Source organism: Gracilinanus agilis, chromosome 2 (genome assembly GCF_016433145.1).
Source record: "Gracilinanus agilis isolate LMUSP501 chromosome 2, AgileGrace, whole genome shotgun sequence".
Lineage (NCBI taxonomy): Eukaryota > Metazoa > Chordata > Mammalia > Didelphimorphia > Didelphidae > Gracilinanus > Gracilinanus agilis.
The window spans coordinates 327,065,607-327,081,775 of NC_058131.1; the positions used below are offsets into that span (position 1 = coordinate 327,065,607).

The 16,169-nt window shown below is 35.7% G+C and overlaps 1 pseudogene; it reads right to left on the reverse strand.

Annotated features, from left to right (window-relative positions):
• Positions 1–10,380: 10,380 nt before the first annotated feature.
• On the reverse strand, positions 10,381–15,855 carry LOC123233715 (annotated as a pseudogene).
• Between the last annotated feature and the right edge of the window lie 314 nt (positions 15,856–16,169).

Genomic DNA, 16,169 nt, shown 5'->3' on the forward strand with positions numbered 1-16,169 from the left:
GTATAAGAGACAGGAGAGAGAGAGAGAGAGAGAGAGAGAGAGAGAGAGAGAGAATAGAAATAGAAAGAGCAAAATACCTGAATGACTGGGACGGACCCCCAGTGAGTAAACACAAAGCACACAGAGATTGTGTCTAGGTCAACTATTTATTATGACAAAGAGAAAGATTTATATAGAAAGTCGAGTGTAAAAATTACATCATTCTTAGGGGTATAACTTTCTCACAGAAAATTGTTTTTGAAGAGACTTTAACCAATGCATTTCTACAACCTCAAACAATTGAGTAATATTGACAGTAACTTGAAGATTTACAATAATCTAGGAGAAAAAAAGAATTTGTGTCATTTGGTCATGACATTACAGAAGCTTCTTTGGTCATCAAAATAATGGACAATTCAAGAATAACTATAAAAGAGGCTTTCTAAGAGATGACTGTATTTTCGTTATAGTTAGATAATTCTATTTTGAGATCCTGGCCCTGCCATGGAATCCCAAGCTAACTCATGAGTATGTTTGTTTATGGTTGCTTATCATCAATGGATCTAATTTGTCTTTAAGCTCCTTCATATATCCTAAAAATTTTTTATACTCTACCCTCCTCAATAGAATGTCAGCTTCATGTTAGCAGAGATTTTGTATCCCCTTTGCCTAGAATCTTTTCTGTCATATAGTAGGTATTTAAAACAAAATTATTCAATGAATAAATCAATCAAACAAAATATAAGTCCTATTCTCTAATGGATCATGAGCATTGATGCTGACTGGAACTTAATGCTGACTTTATGACTAAATACTTACAATACACTATTCTAAATCTAACCCTTCTCACCAACTGATTTAGAACATTATGTTCTAAATGTATTAAACTGGATCATATAGATTCTCCATGTCCCATGTCTATTTGATCTCACTCTCCAACTCCAACTCAAGCCTTTAACTGACTATGCCCTAACTCTTGACCAGATCACCTAATTTTGATTCAACATCCAAATTTGCCCACTTTCTAAACCTGTTTCCTAATTGAGAGCAAATAACCACTCACCTCCTATATCAAACATGTATCTGATTGATTGTATTTTTTAAGCTTGTCCTTATCTTTCATAGAATTCGTCTTCACCATGCCTCCCAGTTAAAACTTTACTTTCTCTTGAACCAACAACCATAATTATTTATACTATACAAATTATGATGTTCAGTTGTAACAATACTTGACCAAATGCATCTGAAAAAAACTGTGACCACACCCTAACCTGTACAAACCTTTGAGTGTGGGAAAAGAAACAAGGAATAGAAAAAGAAAGGGAAGAAACAAACAAGAATAATGGAAGAGTAAAATAAGAGAAGAGAAATTATTGAAGGAATGTTTATTCAGAAATAGGTGAAAGGATTAAAAAATCAAAATGAATACTCACATCTATATAACTCTTTAAGGTTTACAAATATTTTGCCTGTGATATGGGTCATGCAAGCATTGTAATCAAGTATTCCTATTTTGAACTTAGGTAAACCATTGGAGAGTTGAAGAGTCTTCCTCAGAGTCACAAAGAACCATGATTCAAACTCCAAGTTCAGTGACATTTCACTCTCCTTTTCCCAAAAGAACTAGAACATTATTTCCATTAAATTGAAGTTCTGGATTCTTCCTAATTTTCTATTTATCCTTCTTTCTCATTATTGTTTTCATCATTGGCTTATTAAATGTCTTAATCATTATCTTCATCTTTGTTATCCTCATGACTACCACCATCACCATAATCATGTATTTGGAGTATTTGGAGTCAGTTATAATCTGATCAATGTGACTTCAGACAAATCAATTCCCTTTTCTAAGCCTTCCATATAAAATAACAAATATATATCATGTATCTAAGTTCACTTCTAGGTCTAAATCCTGCCATGATTTATTTTCCCAAATCCCATATCCACACACAACTAGTCACCATGCTATCTTTTTTTAAATGGCCACAAAAATGACCCTATTCTGTCATGATAATCAGAACTATTAGTAGAAATGATGAGTCAAAATGTGGCTCAATTCCTTTACTGCAACACACCACCACATGATCTAAATAGCCCCTCTGAAACTGTATAGGAGATCTAATTGCTAATTATAAAGAAGAAAAGAATATTTTCCTGAGATGAACTGTGAGAAATCATTGAAAAATAAGGAACAAAATAAAATTTGAGAGAATGAGGTAGAGCAAGGGAAAGGTTTGCATGATGCCATGGGCCAGCCACCACTTGTCATCTTTACACATTACTGAGCATTAAAACATCATGCACTTCCACATTACTTTTTACAACTCTTCCTAAATCAATGTAGTATAAAACACTTAGGTCTTCTGTGCAACAGCATATTATCTATGTTAGAGTTAAACAGATCTGCACTTTTGTTCAAGTCCTTTCTACTACCTGAAATGTCCTCCACTAAGGTCTACATGTTGACATAATTCCTTCTTCAAAGCCCAAATCAATATTACCTTAGTTAGGAAGAAATCTCTGAAGCTCCTAACCATGTAATATTTCTTTCTCCCATAAAATTGTGTCTATATCTCTTTTATGTACTTTATCATACTATAAATTATACTTATTTGGGAAAATCTCACGGGAAGTAGCACATTAGCTGAATAAAACAGTCAAAAGTTCTTTACCTGAGATTATATATATATATGTGTGTGTGTGTGTGTGTGTGTGTGTGTGTGTGTGTGTGTGTCTGTGTGTTGGTTATGTGTATTTCAATATACATTGTTTCCTTTATCATTATTTGTACTTATTTTTTACATGTAAAAACATTATTCTGAGAAGTTTACAGGTTTTACCACATTACCAAAGAGATCAAAACATAAAAAAAAATGTTAAGAACCCCTGCTGTAGATAGAGAAAAGAGGAGGATATTTATAACGGGATTCATACAGGAAAGAATAGGGGGAAAGACAGTATGATATAAAATTTAAAATGCTTAATTTGGAATGCAAAGACCTGGATTCAAATACCTGCTCTGCCTTTAATTATCTATGTGACCTTAAAGGAATCGCTCCATTTCTCCCATGAAACTTATTCATCTTATAGCATAGACGAGAGAGAGAGTATGTGTGTGTGTGTGTGTGTATGTTTGTTTGTGTGTGTCGATGTATGTATGAGAGAGAGAGAGAGATTGAGAGAGAGAGAGAGAGAGAGAGAGAGAGAGAGAGAGAGAGAGAGAGAGAGAGAGAGAGAGAGAGAGAGAGACCACTGTGTCCTCTGGATGTATCTCTAGACAAGAAAATTCTGAACTTACAAACATCTTCATGTCTCTCATCTCAGTCAGGGAATTCTCACTTATCAATAACATCTCTTCCTTAACTGTTGGAGAATTTTTGATGAGGAGGTGGACTTTTTTCCTGGCTGAATCTTTTAAGAGAACTCTTGATCCCATTCTGTATTTCCAGCAGATTAACCCCACCATGATCCTCACTCTCTTTGTAATAGGTAATATCTCTTTATCAACCAGCTCTTTTTTTTCCCTCATTTCCTCCCAGTAACTAAGGCTCACAATCTGTTTGCTATCCTTGACTTCTCATTCTTTCTCTGCCCAGAGAAAATTTGATGACAAGGTCTGTTGACTTTACCTTCATTATATCTCTTGATTTTGGCCCCTTCTCTTTTTTGACACTATGATCACCCTGGTACAGACCCACATTGCCTCACAGAGTATTTTTCTAGGATACTAAGTCTGTCTCTCATGAATCTCTCTTTACTCTAGTTGAAGTGATCTCTCTCCATTTACGTGTCAAAATGATCTTCCTAACATTCATGTCTGACATCTCTCCAGATCTCAATAAATCTCACTGACTCCATATAACATCCAGGATCAAATATAAAATCCTATGTTTGTCATTCAAAGCTTTTCATAATCTGTAACCCTTTCCTCTCCAACCCCTACTTGCAGTTCTTTGTTTTTTTTAAACCCTTAACTTATGTGTATTGGCTCCTAGGTGGAAGAGTGGTAAGGGTGGGCAATGGGGGTCAAGTGACTCGCCCAGGGTCACATAGCTGGGAAGTGTCTGAGGCTGGATTTGAACGTAGGACCTCCCGTCTCTAGGTCTGACTCTCAATCCACTGAGCTACCCTGCTGCCCCCTCTACTTGCAGTTCTTAATGTACTTTTCATTCCCTGGCCCCAAACCTCAATGATCCAATAACACTAGCCTTCTTTCTTTTCCTTGAACAAGACATTCCAACTCCAAAATCCTGTTGTTTTAACTGGTCTCTCCATTGTTTAAATTATTTCCTTTCTCCTTCCTGTCTCCTGGCTTCCTTGGCTTTCAAGTTCAAGCTAAAAATCTCATCTTCTATATGAAGTCTTGCCTAATTCTTTTCATTCTAGTATCCTTTGTCTGTTGATTATATCTAATTTATTTTAGGTATAATAGATACAGCTTTTGTACATAATTGTTTTAGATATTTTAGATATAAAATTGTTTTAGATATTTTAGATATGTTTTAAATATTTTAGATATGTTTTAGATATAAACGATACAGCTTTTTGTTCATAATTGTTTACATATTACCTCCCCCATTAGACTGTGAGCTCCCTGAAGACAAAGATAACATTTTGCCTTTCTCTATTTTTCCCAGTGCTTGACACAGTGCCTGGCATATAGACTCCCTACAAAGTTTATTGAGAGATTGACTGCTTCTAAGGACACACTGATGTCATCCCCATTCTTAAAAATAATGTTCAAATGGTCTGTAGAATAAACTATCTGCTGACTCATGTTTCTCCCCATCTTCCAAAATATTTGAAAAGAAATATCTCCCACAGTAGATTTCCTGCTTCTTCCATTTTCTTCTGAAACCTTTGCAATTTGAATTCTGACCTTATCATTCATCTGAAACCCCTGTCTCAAAAGTTCCAGATGATCTAATTGCTAAATCTAATGGCCTTTTATCAGACCTCAATCTTTTTAACTTCTCTGCAGCATTTTAAAATGTTAATCATTTTCTGAACGCTATATACTCCCTATGTTTTTGTGGCACAGCTCTCACTCGGTTCTCCTTCTATCTGCCTGACCACTTCTCAACATTTTAAGTTGGAGCTTCAGTTATATCACAATAAACATGAACAGTTTTCATCTCTCATTATTGTCATGAGCCTTCCATCTTTGTACTCTAGTAATCTTTCTTGGTGATCCCATCGGATTTAATGGGTTCAATTATCATCATAATCCAGATACTTCTAAGAGCCATCCACCTAACCCTAAGATTTTTCCATAGGCATCTCAAATACCAAAATGTCCAAAATAGAACTCATTCACTTACCCTCTCCAATTCTTCCTTATCTCTAAATTCACTGTTTTTGTTGATGGCATGGCCATCCCCTCAGTCACCCAGGTTCACATCCTTGACTTCTCTCTCTTACTCACCTCAAGAAGTTGCATATCTTGACATTCCTAACTTCATATTATTTCTAGAATATATGTCCTATTTTGTCCACCCACAAACTCTAGTTGAGAGCTTCATGACCCCTCACTTTGACTATTTAAATTTATCTCCTTGACTCAAGTATTTCCTCATTCCAACTCATTCTCCAGACAATTTGCAAAATGATTTTCCTAAGGCAGAAGACTGTCCATGTCACCCTCATACAAAATGAACTCCATTATCTTTTTAAATTATTTGGATCAAATTTTAGGGGTTCCTGCTCCTTTCTGGTCCTACCTACTATCAAGGTCTCCTTATATTCTATCCTACTCTATGTACTCTATAAACTAGCCACGTCCTTAATATTATTCATACATGATATTCCATGCCTGTTCTCTGTGTCATTGCCTTGACTGTCTCCCATACCTGGAATGTTCTCCATAATTCTTATCCTTCTTGGTTTCTCTGGTTTTCTTCAAGACTTACTTCATGGGGGAAGCTAGGTGGCTCAATGTATTCAGAGCCAGGCTCAGAGATGAGAGTTCCTGAGTTCAAATCTGACTTCAGACACTTCCTAATGTGTGACACTGGACAAGTCACTTAACCCCCACTGCCTAGCCCTTACCATTCTTCTGCCTTGGAACTAATACCCAGTATTGATTCTAAGACAGAAGGTAAGGATTTAAAAATGAAAAAGAAAAAAAAATGACTTATTTCAAATGCAATCTTCTGCCAGAGACCTTTCCTGATCATCTCCCCTAGAGCCTTACTCTCTAAGATTACTTTCTTAGTATAAATCGTCTATGTATAAATGTTTTATGCTGTTTCACCCTTTAGGATGTGACCTCCTTAAAGGCAATGATGGTTTTTATCTTATTTTGTATTGTCATTGCTTAGCCTGTTTCTTGGCATGTAGTAAATGCTTTTTGATTATTTGATTAATAACCAAATTATTTCACAAGACAGACACAAGAGACTCTCACTGCCTTACCAGTGGAAACACTTTTTATTTACTTGTTTATTCCTAACAAAGAACTGTTTTTGGAAATTGCTTGGAAAATTTTAATTATTAACAAATGTAATAAAAATATTTATAAGAGAACATCTATGAAGTAAATGAAAAAACACTCAAATGAATTACCATTTAATTACTAGACATTAGAAGAAGTTTCTGAATATGATCTTATGGCATGGAAAGCAAATTGGGGATATGAGAGGGGTAGAATTTGGAGCCATAGAGTTTTAGAGAGACACTGAAGTTCATGTAGCCCAACCCCCCTCATTTTTCAGATGAGAATACTCAAAGAAGAAAAATGTCTTGTTCAAGGTCATACAGTTAGTGAAGACAGACATATGATTAAAACCTGTTTCTGATACCAAATCCAGGTTCCTTTTTTACCTCACAATGTGCTAAGGCAAAATATGAAATCTCCAAAGGCTTCCCATGTCTTTTGGGGGAAGACATCACAAGAGAGAAGGAAACACATTTATCTTTTACTAATTCCTAGTCAAATACATCCTGCCTACCTGGTCTCATTGTGGTTGACAAAGTTGAACCCCCACAAAAATTATCTTTACTTAGACTCAACTATAATAAATTTCTGCCTTTGTTTAGGAAGGTTCCTTCACATAATGAGGGCTGAGGGTTCTGAATAAGGAAAGTCATTAGGCTTCAGAAGATTGTTACATTTCACAGCACCAGGTTCAGCTCTCTTTTCTTGTTTCATAGTATTAGCGTTCTCTCTATCTACTGGTCAAAATTGCCTCTCACAAAATAAGGCTTGGGATAGATCTGGCCTCCAGGGTCCTCAGGTCCATTTTTGCTCTAACATTCCATATTTAAAGACTCCTTCTATTCGTAACTTTTCAGAGTTCTTGCATCTTGAAAATATTCTAACTGTATGATCTTGCACAAGTCGCTTAGCCTCCCTGCACCTCACCAATTGGATTAGATGACCTCTGAGGTCCTTCCCTATGAACTTATCGGTCCTTATACATGATATAAGCAGTCTAAATGAAAAATACTATTTAATTTTTTATCATTTGTCTTCACGCTATTCCCTCTTTCTCATATTAAGCATCCTCCACCCCTTTTTCATGGGCAAATCTGGGTTATACAATAGGTATTCAATGATATTGCTCTTTTCAAATATTATAAAGCTGATAACTTGTACATTCAGCTTTGTTTCCATTGAAGGACATTAGAAATTTTAGAAGATATGTGATGGTCCCTGAACAGGAACATTAAGATGCTCAATGACACTGATATGGCCCATAAATCACTCAATGAGGGAGACCCAAGCAGTAAGACAATTTGAGCAAGATACTTCAGAAGCGACACAGTCTAAGCTCCCATCTGAGAATTTCAGTCCAAACGTGGAGCATATGACAAGTAGGATGGATGTTCTCCATCCCACAGGCAAGCTAGTAGGGAGGGAGGGTTGGGATGAGATAATTCTTCCCTAAACTATTAGAGTTTGGATCACCTGGGCTTAGAGACTGACTATAATAACCATAATTCACTTTTGACTTGTAAATAAAGCTAATAGTACAATTCCAATTCCCTGATCTTATGCTGAGCTAAAATTTTCTATTTGAGTCTCTCTGTGCCCATGTGTATGTCTTTCTCCCTCTCTCTATTTTCCTCCCTCTCCATCTTCTTCTCCTTTCACTTTCCTCCTTCTCTCTCTTCTTCCTATCTCTCTCTCCACACCCTAGGCCTGGTTTTAGTGAAAAAATTCAGAAACCTAGAGGTGAGTCTTGATTGGTTGAGACAAGGAAAAATCTAATGAAATTAACATAAATCAAAGGTGACCTTTTCATTTTATGATTTCAAATGCCTATTTCTTTATTCTGATCTCACAGCATATTTATATCTATATCTAGGGATGAATTGCTAAATATTTAACAATCAGCTCTCTGGAAAAATATGTACATCACTCTTTTTAAAAGTTTATCATTGGCATTTTCTCTCTGACTTAAATTCTACAAGTCAATAAAACAATAAATAAAGCTTTGATTTCCAAAATTTGCTAATTTCTAAGGCAAAAGTCTCTCAGTGAAAATTTAACTATTGTGTCCTCTGAATTAAATGGTTTTTGTGAGTCAAGTACATGATTAAAATTATATTCCTTAAAATGCTATATAAATGTTAACTATTATAGATATAACTTTACATAATTGTCATTTCTTTTTTTAAATTTTACATTGCTGTCACTTCTTGTTAACATTGATGAACATGTGTCTACCCCTACATCCTTCATCCCCTGCCCCACCACTAAAAACTAACCAACATACAAACCCTCCCTTCTGGAAATAAGAAGTAACCATTAAGCGGAAGCAACAGATAATTATATATGACAATATATGCTTTATTCTGTACCCAGAATCTCCTACCATGCTGTCAGGAAGAAGAAAATTTGTATCATCTTCTGAATTCTGATTTCTTTTAGTACTCTTTTCTTTTACATTATTGCCAACATTTTGTACATTGTTCTTTTGTTTCTGTTTACTTTGATCTTCACAAGTTCAGACAAATTTTCCTGAGTTTCCTTGAAGTCCTCATATTTATTACCCTTTAGGCAATAATAATGTTATGTTACATTTACATATATTGTTGTGCATCCACGTTATTTAGATGTTTTGTTATAAAAAATCATGCTGTGGGGATTTTTCCTTCTGATATGATCTCCTTGCCAAGGAGTAATATTGCCTGACCAAAGGGAATGAACAATTGAGTTGTAGTGGAAAATCCTCAGATCTCCCCCTTTAGGGACCCTCCTCCCCCTTATGCTCTAAGGACTGACTTTGCAAGGCTGACACACCCAGAAACTTGTTACAAACAGGATGACCTGCTGGAACTCCAGAACAAAGCAAATAGTTCCACCTCATAGAATACTGCTACTTCTCATGCTGTGACCTGACAGATCCATAATGGATTGATGTTCTGGACTTATGCTGTCTCTACCATACTAAGGACTATACCAGCCTGGGCCTCCCCTTGAACAATGTTGCAAAAGGATGCAGGGCCGCTCCTCTTTTTCATATAATCCTGTAAACCCCCATATCTGTATGTGTCCAGTCATGTGTGTCCAATCATGAAACCTAAGTGTATAAAATAACAAGAACCCCTTTCCTCAGGGCCCAGAGAGGAGCTCTCCCATCTGGGATTGCATATAATAAATCTCTTTCCTTCCTTATTTTTGAGTGACATTGTAGTTTCCTCCCGTCTGGCTAAACAGAAAATTCTGTAACAGAGTCACTTTACTAAGATAGTCCCAACTTGTTTTCTGAAACAGTTGCATCAGTTCTCATCCTTATGAGCAGTGTATTATATTATGTATGCCATCCCACAGGCCGTTGAACAATGTCTTTTTTGAGCTATTATCATCTTTGTCAATTTTCTGGGCATGTAATGAAACCTTAGAGTTGCTTTCATTGGCATTCCTGACATAACATTTTCTCCAAATATTTTTTTAATTCATTTTGGTGGCTTGTGACAAAATTTCGTGGAACCACAGGGCAGAAAGAAACAACTATGAGACAAGGAATCATTTTATCTCTCCCTATGGAAGGGGACATAAAGGTTCAGAAAGTCAAAGGGGAAGAGCAAGGAATTGATCCTTTGGATCCAGATTCCTTATTCTTTATTTTTTTAAACATCTCTCTCTTTTATTATGTAACTCAATAAATAAAGCTGTTCAGTTGGAGAAGATTGGGAATAGGGAGCAAAACTGAACAAAATTCCAGGAAGAAATATGCATCTCCATGAAATTGTTTTTCCCATGTCTGCCTTTGTGAACCAGACTGACAGGTCCTGGATTGGTGATGTGTCAAGGCAGCTGTTGGGTTTCTGAAAGAATTGTAGTTTGATAGAGCAAGAGCAAGATTGTCTTAGAACATTTGGTACTGTTTCTACAGCAGTGTCTGGGGTGGGGGATGTCAAGGAATGATATGGGAAAAGAGGAAAAATCCAAAGCTACCATATATCTGAACTACTATCCCATATGGAAAAGCTTGAGGATGAGCACAAGAGTGGCCATCCAGGTGTGTTTTGAGAAAATTGACTGTTGCAAAATAGGAATACCAATCCATTCTTCTTTGGAGCTATTTCAGAATGAGAAAGGAAGGAGAGGCAGGCAGGGCTAGGTAGGTTTTCCCAGGTATCTCTCAAAATTTCATATAGTCTTTGCTTGAACATGACTTCCTTTCTTTGCATTTGCTGGGTTTTGTCCTGTTCTCCCTTTTCCATGATGGTTAGAAAATTCTGGAACTCTAGGACAAAGAAAGCATCTTACTCCACTTCTCCTATCTCATTCTTCTTCAGCACAAAACTGAGGATATCAGGCAAAGGTAGAAGGGACAGTCAGTGATAGAAACAGAGCAATCTCCCAGGGATTGTCCACCACCATGAACTTCTTGTGGAACTCCTGGATGATTTTGCTGTCCGTGATGGTGTTGCTGATATGTAACTGCTTTCAAGAATCCAAAGACAAGTAGAAGGATAGGCTATTATCAGTGGTGGCTGCCAAGTTCATCTCTTTGACAACACCATAGATAGACAGGGGCCCAATCACTGCGCACACTGCCACTAGCCTCAAAAGATAGAGATGCACTTTAATGAAGCCTGTACAGTGCCATCATTGCTCAACTTCATGCGTTGGCAATTTTTCTGCTTGCTAGTATAGTTGTAAATTTTAGGTTTGATTTCCTGAAGTGTGGAGGCCTTTGGCTTCCTATTATTTTCATGACAAAGTACTGCTATATCTCCTCTCTAGATCCTCTGATTCTTGCTTTAACTATTAATCTCCCAAAAATAATCATTCTTTTAATAGTTTGACTAATGTCAGACATATAAGATTCCATCCACTTTTTCATACATTCCAAGAATATGTTTAATTTTTCAATTCCAAGTCAACATTCTCCACTTGTGATACACTTAAACTTTTGAAAATATGTCTTCTATCATAGTATATTAATAATTATTCTCGATATTATATTTGGGAATTTTGTAATCATCTTTATCTATAATAGGGTAAAAATTATATTTGCACTACGAACTTTATAGAATTTTTGTGGTGATCAAATAAGATAAAACTATATAAAGTGCTTTGAAAATCAAATATTCTTCAGACATGTGTAATTTGCTTATTTTTCATGAATACACTGCATTTTCTCCCATTAAACCTAATCTTTTTACTCTTGTTGTTTTTTGGGTTTTTGTAACTTTAATTAACTGTTTAGGATTTTCAATTGTCTTTTGTTTTTATTGTAATATATATTTATCAGTCTTTTACTGCAAAAGAAATCATCATCATTTAATGCTTACAAAGGTGTCTTATTTTTAAAGAATTAGGGACAAGCTTCATTAGAATTAAGATGAGATAGATACTTTCTGAGGGCTAAAGTCACCCCAAGGGAAAGAGACATTTATGATCTGGCATATGTTGAGCATTTTCTCCAGTGCTGTTGATGGTAGGGGGTTGTTGGGTATAATTCACAATTAATTGTGCCCAACAGTTCAATAATAATTCAGAGGATAATAGTGGTGAACAAGATTCACAGTTTATACTCCTGTTGGCTTGGCAGAAAGGCAAATAGAGATTGAGTTTCCCTATTCTAATCAACATGGTTAGTTTCTTTTTCTATGTTTTACATTTTTCATCCTTGGCTTTTAATTATTCACTTAGAATCAAAGAACCATAGAATGTCAGAGCACAAAAGTACATTAGAACACAATGTTAGGGCTGGATGAGACTTTTGTTCAAAGACTAACAGAGACATAAGATAACTTTCAACACCAGAATGTTAGAACTGGAAGAGAATATATAGAACATAGAATGTTAAAATTTAGAACATGAGAGCTTGAAGGAAAATTTAAAAAAAAATAAAGCTTATTGATTGCTCAATCTATTCCCTTATTTTTACATCCAACACTTAAGAAAATATTTGTCATTAGTTGACATCACTTGATTTAACAAATATGGAAATTTAAGTCTAGTCATAAAAAGTACCTTACTCGAAGTCAAACACTGAGCTAGTGGCAGAGTCAGGATTAAAATATTAGTCCTTCTAAATCAAGTTACCAACATCTCTTAGAATCTCAGTTATCTCTTCCTTTAATTTAATAGTCACACAACTACTTCTATGGCTCCCCTGGAATGAAGAGTTTTCTCCAACTTATATGTTAGATCAAAATCTAAGGCTAGATTTGATCCTAGGATAGGTATTTTAGGGAATAAGGGAAAATAAGGGGTAACTGAAATGATGTCCAATTTCTTAATCTTCCCCTTTTCCATTTCTACCCAATTGCCAAGTTGAGAAAGTTGGGGGAAGATTTGAAAAGATTAGACAGGGTTTGAATCTGAAGTAGTTGATAGGCTTGTGGCTGACATCATTTATGCTGTCTACAGATTGCAAAGAGAAGAAGAGCTCACTCAGCAGTTTCAGTGAAACCACTAACACAGCAAGAATGACAGGATAGAACATTGCTCAGTTAGAAATGCCTCTTAGAACAAGATCTATGGAGACTCAGGTTGGCCTCTTGTTCTAAGGTTACAGAGGAGCATCCACTTAGGTACTTGACTTCCTTAAATTCAAGGAAAGCCCCTAGAATGCACCCACAGTGGCAGGGGTTGCCTAGCAATGTTTTCAGAACTAAGGGGAAGACCTTTGGAAGGATATCAAATTCTTTGCAAAGGGTCTGCCACTTTCCCAAATGTGGTACATTTAAATTTCCATTCAATATTCTTTTTGTATGGGGTGGTAAACTGGGAGGCAGGCCAACTCAGATGGAGGGCAGGGATAAGGAAGAAAGATTGTGAGAATGATTCTCATGGCAAGAATGGAAAAGTAGGAGAGAGGGGCAGTGTTGGGAGTTAGGAAGAGTATTAGTCTTGAAGTATCAAAGAGTGAATTCAGGTCCCAACTTGGATATTTACCTGGGTGTCTCTAGGCCTCAGTTTCCTCATCTGTAAAATATTGATAATAATCCTGGAATTGTTCATCTCATATAGATGTCTTAAGGGAAGCACTTTGTAAAGCTCTACAGAAATATCACCTGCTCTTTTTTAATTATGGGAAGGACCTTGCTCAAATCTGAAGGGGTGGTTGTCTCTGCACCTCGCAATTACAATTATCCCTTCCATATTCCTGAATTAGGGGCATGATGAACCTGAGATCTGGAATATTTGCCTAAATTTTTTTGACTCCCCATTTGAAACAGAGAAGTGATTTTTTTTCCTTTTTCTTTTATATGGTGTTTAGAGTACCTGATTGGATTAAGTTTTTGGTCATAGGCTTTATAGGTCAATGTTAAGTAAAAATTAAGTGTAAAAAAGAAATATAAAATAAATATGAAATTATTTTTTAAAATGAAGCAAACAAGAATAATGCTGAATATACTATATAGGTAATATACATAGAAGTACATACATTTTATGCACTTAGGAATTATTAAACTTGTTAAGGTATCTATAGTTCTAGTTTTTGTGTGTTATGGGCTGGTTTTCATATTCCTTTCACAAATTTTTAACTTTTTTACTCATTTTAATTAAAAAGGAAATCATGTATATTCATGGCAATAAAATATAAAATATGTTGATCTTATATAATACTATAAATATATTTAATGGATTTCTGAGTCCCTAAATTTTTTCTGCAGCTTCTGCAAAACTCTTCCAAAATTCCCACTCAGAACTGGAGGAATGCCATGTGAACTGGAAAGGCCTCCAGGAGTAGAACCAGGAGAACGTTGTACACAGAGATATTGTGGCACAAGCAAATGTAAAGGACTTCACTACTAGCAGCAATGCAATGATCCAGAACAATCCAGAGGGTCTTATGAGAAAGAATGCTATCCACATTCAGAGGAAGAACTGTGGGAGCAGAAACACAGAAGAAAAAAATGTGCTTGATCACATGGGGTTTGATGGTTATATGATTGGGTATGTTGACTTTGTAAGATCACTCTTGCAAATACTAATGATATGGAAATAGTTTTTGAACACTGATACCTGTAAATTCCAGTAGAATTGCTTGTCAGCTCCGGGAGGGGGGAGGAAAGATGGGAGGGAAAGAATATGAATCATATAACCATGAAAAGTATTCTGTTAATCAATCAATAAAAACTTTTTAAATAAAAAAATTCCCATCCAATTTCTTATGTTGACCCATGATATAGCAAAAATGTGATGCATAAAATCATGATGGGGAAGGGATACCTATAGTGTATTTGTTACTTCTGTCAAAAATTTCCAGCAATGGTTCTAAACATCTGCATAATGGAACAGTAGCATATAGAATGTTATGTGGAAAAAAGCATGACACTTGGAATCGGGAAATCTAGCTGTGGTTCCCTCTCTGAATCTAGATTCTAATTTATGAGAAGAGTTCCTTTACCACTCTGAGTTTCAATTTCCTTAGCCTTAAAATGGAGATAATACTTGTATCACTTAATCACTGCGCTATTGTGAGATCAAATGCAATGAAGTATGTGAACATCATAAATGAATGCAAGCCATTATTAGCATGCAAGTTCTCCTTCAACATCCTATTATAGTTTGGAGGTGAACCTGAATTCCTATAGGTTTCATCAGTTAAGTAGAATATCTTATATCTGGCATGTCCCACAGATCTTTAAAAGCAATTAGTAATAGATTCAGAAATAGATTCTGTGTGTAGACCATGCTGGGACAGGATAACTAGATTGAGAAACAACTTTAGAAGGGTGATCGAAGTGTTGATTTTTGTAGTTCTCTATAGCAATTCACAAAGATCATCTACTACACTGTGGAAAATTTTTAATCTGTATTTTTGGGAAAAAGTACCCAAATTAATGGAATCAAAGATCTCTTGAAGCTTTACTATGATAATCATAAGATAATAGACTGAAACTAGAAAGGATTTTAGAGGCATTCTAATCACATAATGGCATAGTTAGAAGGTACTTCAGAGGTCATTAAATCTCCCAACAAAAATCCTACGATATATCTAGTATGATCCGTGATCATCTAGCTTTTGCTTGAAGACTTCTGGTGAGGTAGAATCTGTTTTGTTCTGGTAGCAGAACATAGCAGTTCATGTTGCAGATCAATCAGCTGGCAAATATTTATTAAATACCTAACAGACTGAGCTAACTGCTAAGAATACAAACACAAAACAAACAAAAACATAGGAAGAAAGAAACAATCCTTGCTTTTAGTGTTTACATTCTGTTGACAGGGATGTATGAAACATAGTCAAAATTTATAATCCCTTCAATTTTGACATTGCCTCCAATGATGCAGACAACAATCTATCCATGCCTTTTCATCCTGCACAAATCCTGTCCATGTACTCTATCTAATAAGTACATTATAGAGAATCCAACCAATATGCTAAGTGATTCTTCACTTTCTCCTGATGCCATGAGGAAAGCAAATGGAAAGCTCCAGCTGTCTGCCTTGTCGTCCATCATCCTTGTCACATAACCAGCTCATTTCCTCTTTTTAATATACACTTCCCTGATGACATCCCTTAGTGTTGTGATTTTTTTTTCTTTTTAATGTCATCATTGCTATATGTTGCAGCCTTTTCAACCCACCATTGTATTCTGTGTGAAATGAATTTTCAATTGTTGGGCAATTGGTGGATTCCACATTTTAGCTTTATTATTTTTTAAAAGGAGGACTTTGGCTTCTGGAGGAAAGTTTGAGTTACTAAAGGAGTTTTGCAATTTCCTAAAGCAATCCAAATAACTGTCTTCTTCCTTTGTGTTTGTTTTTCCCC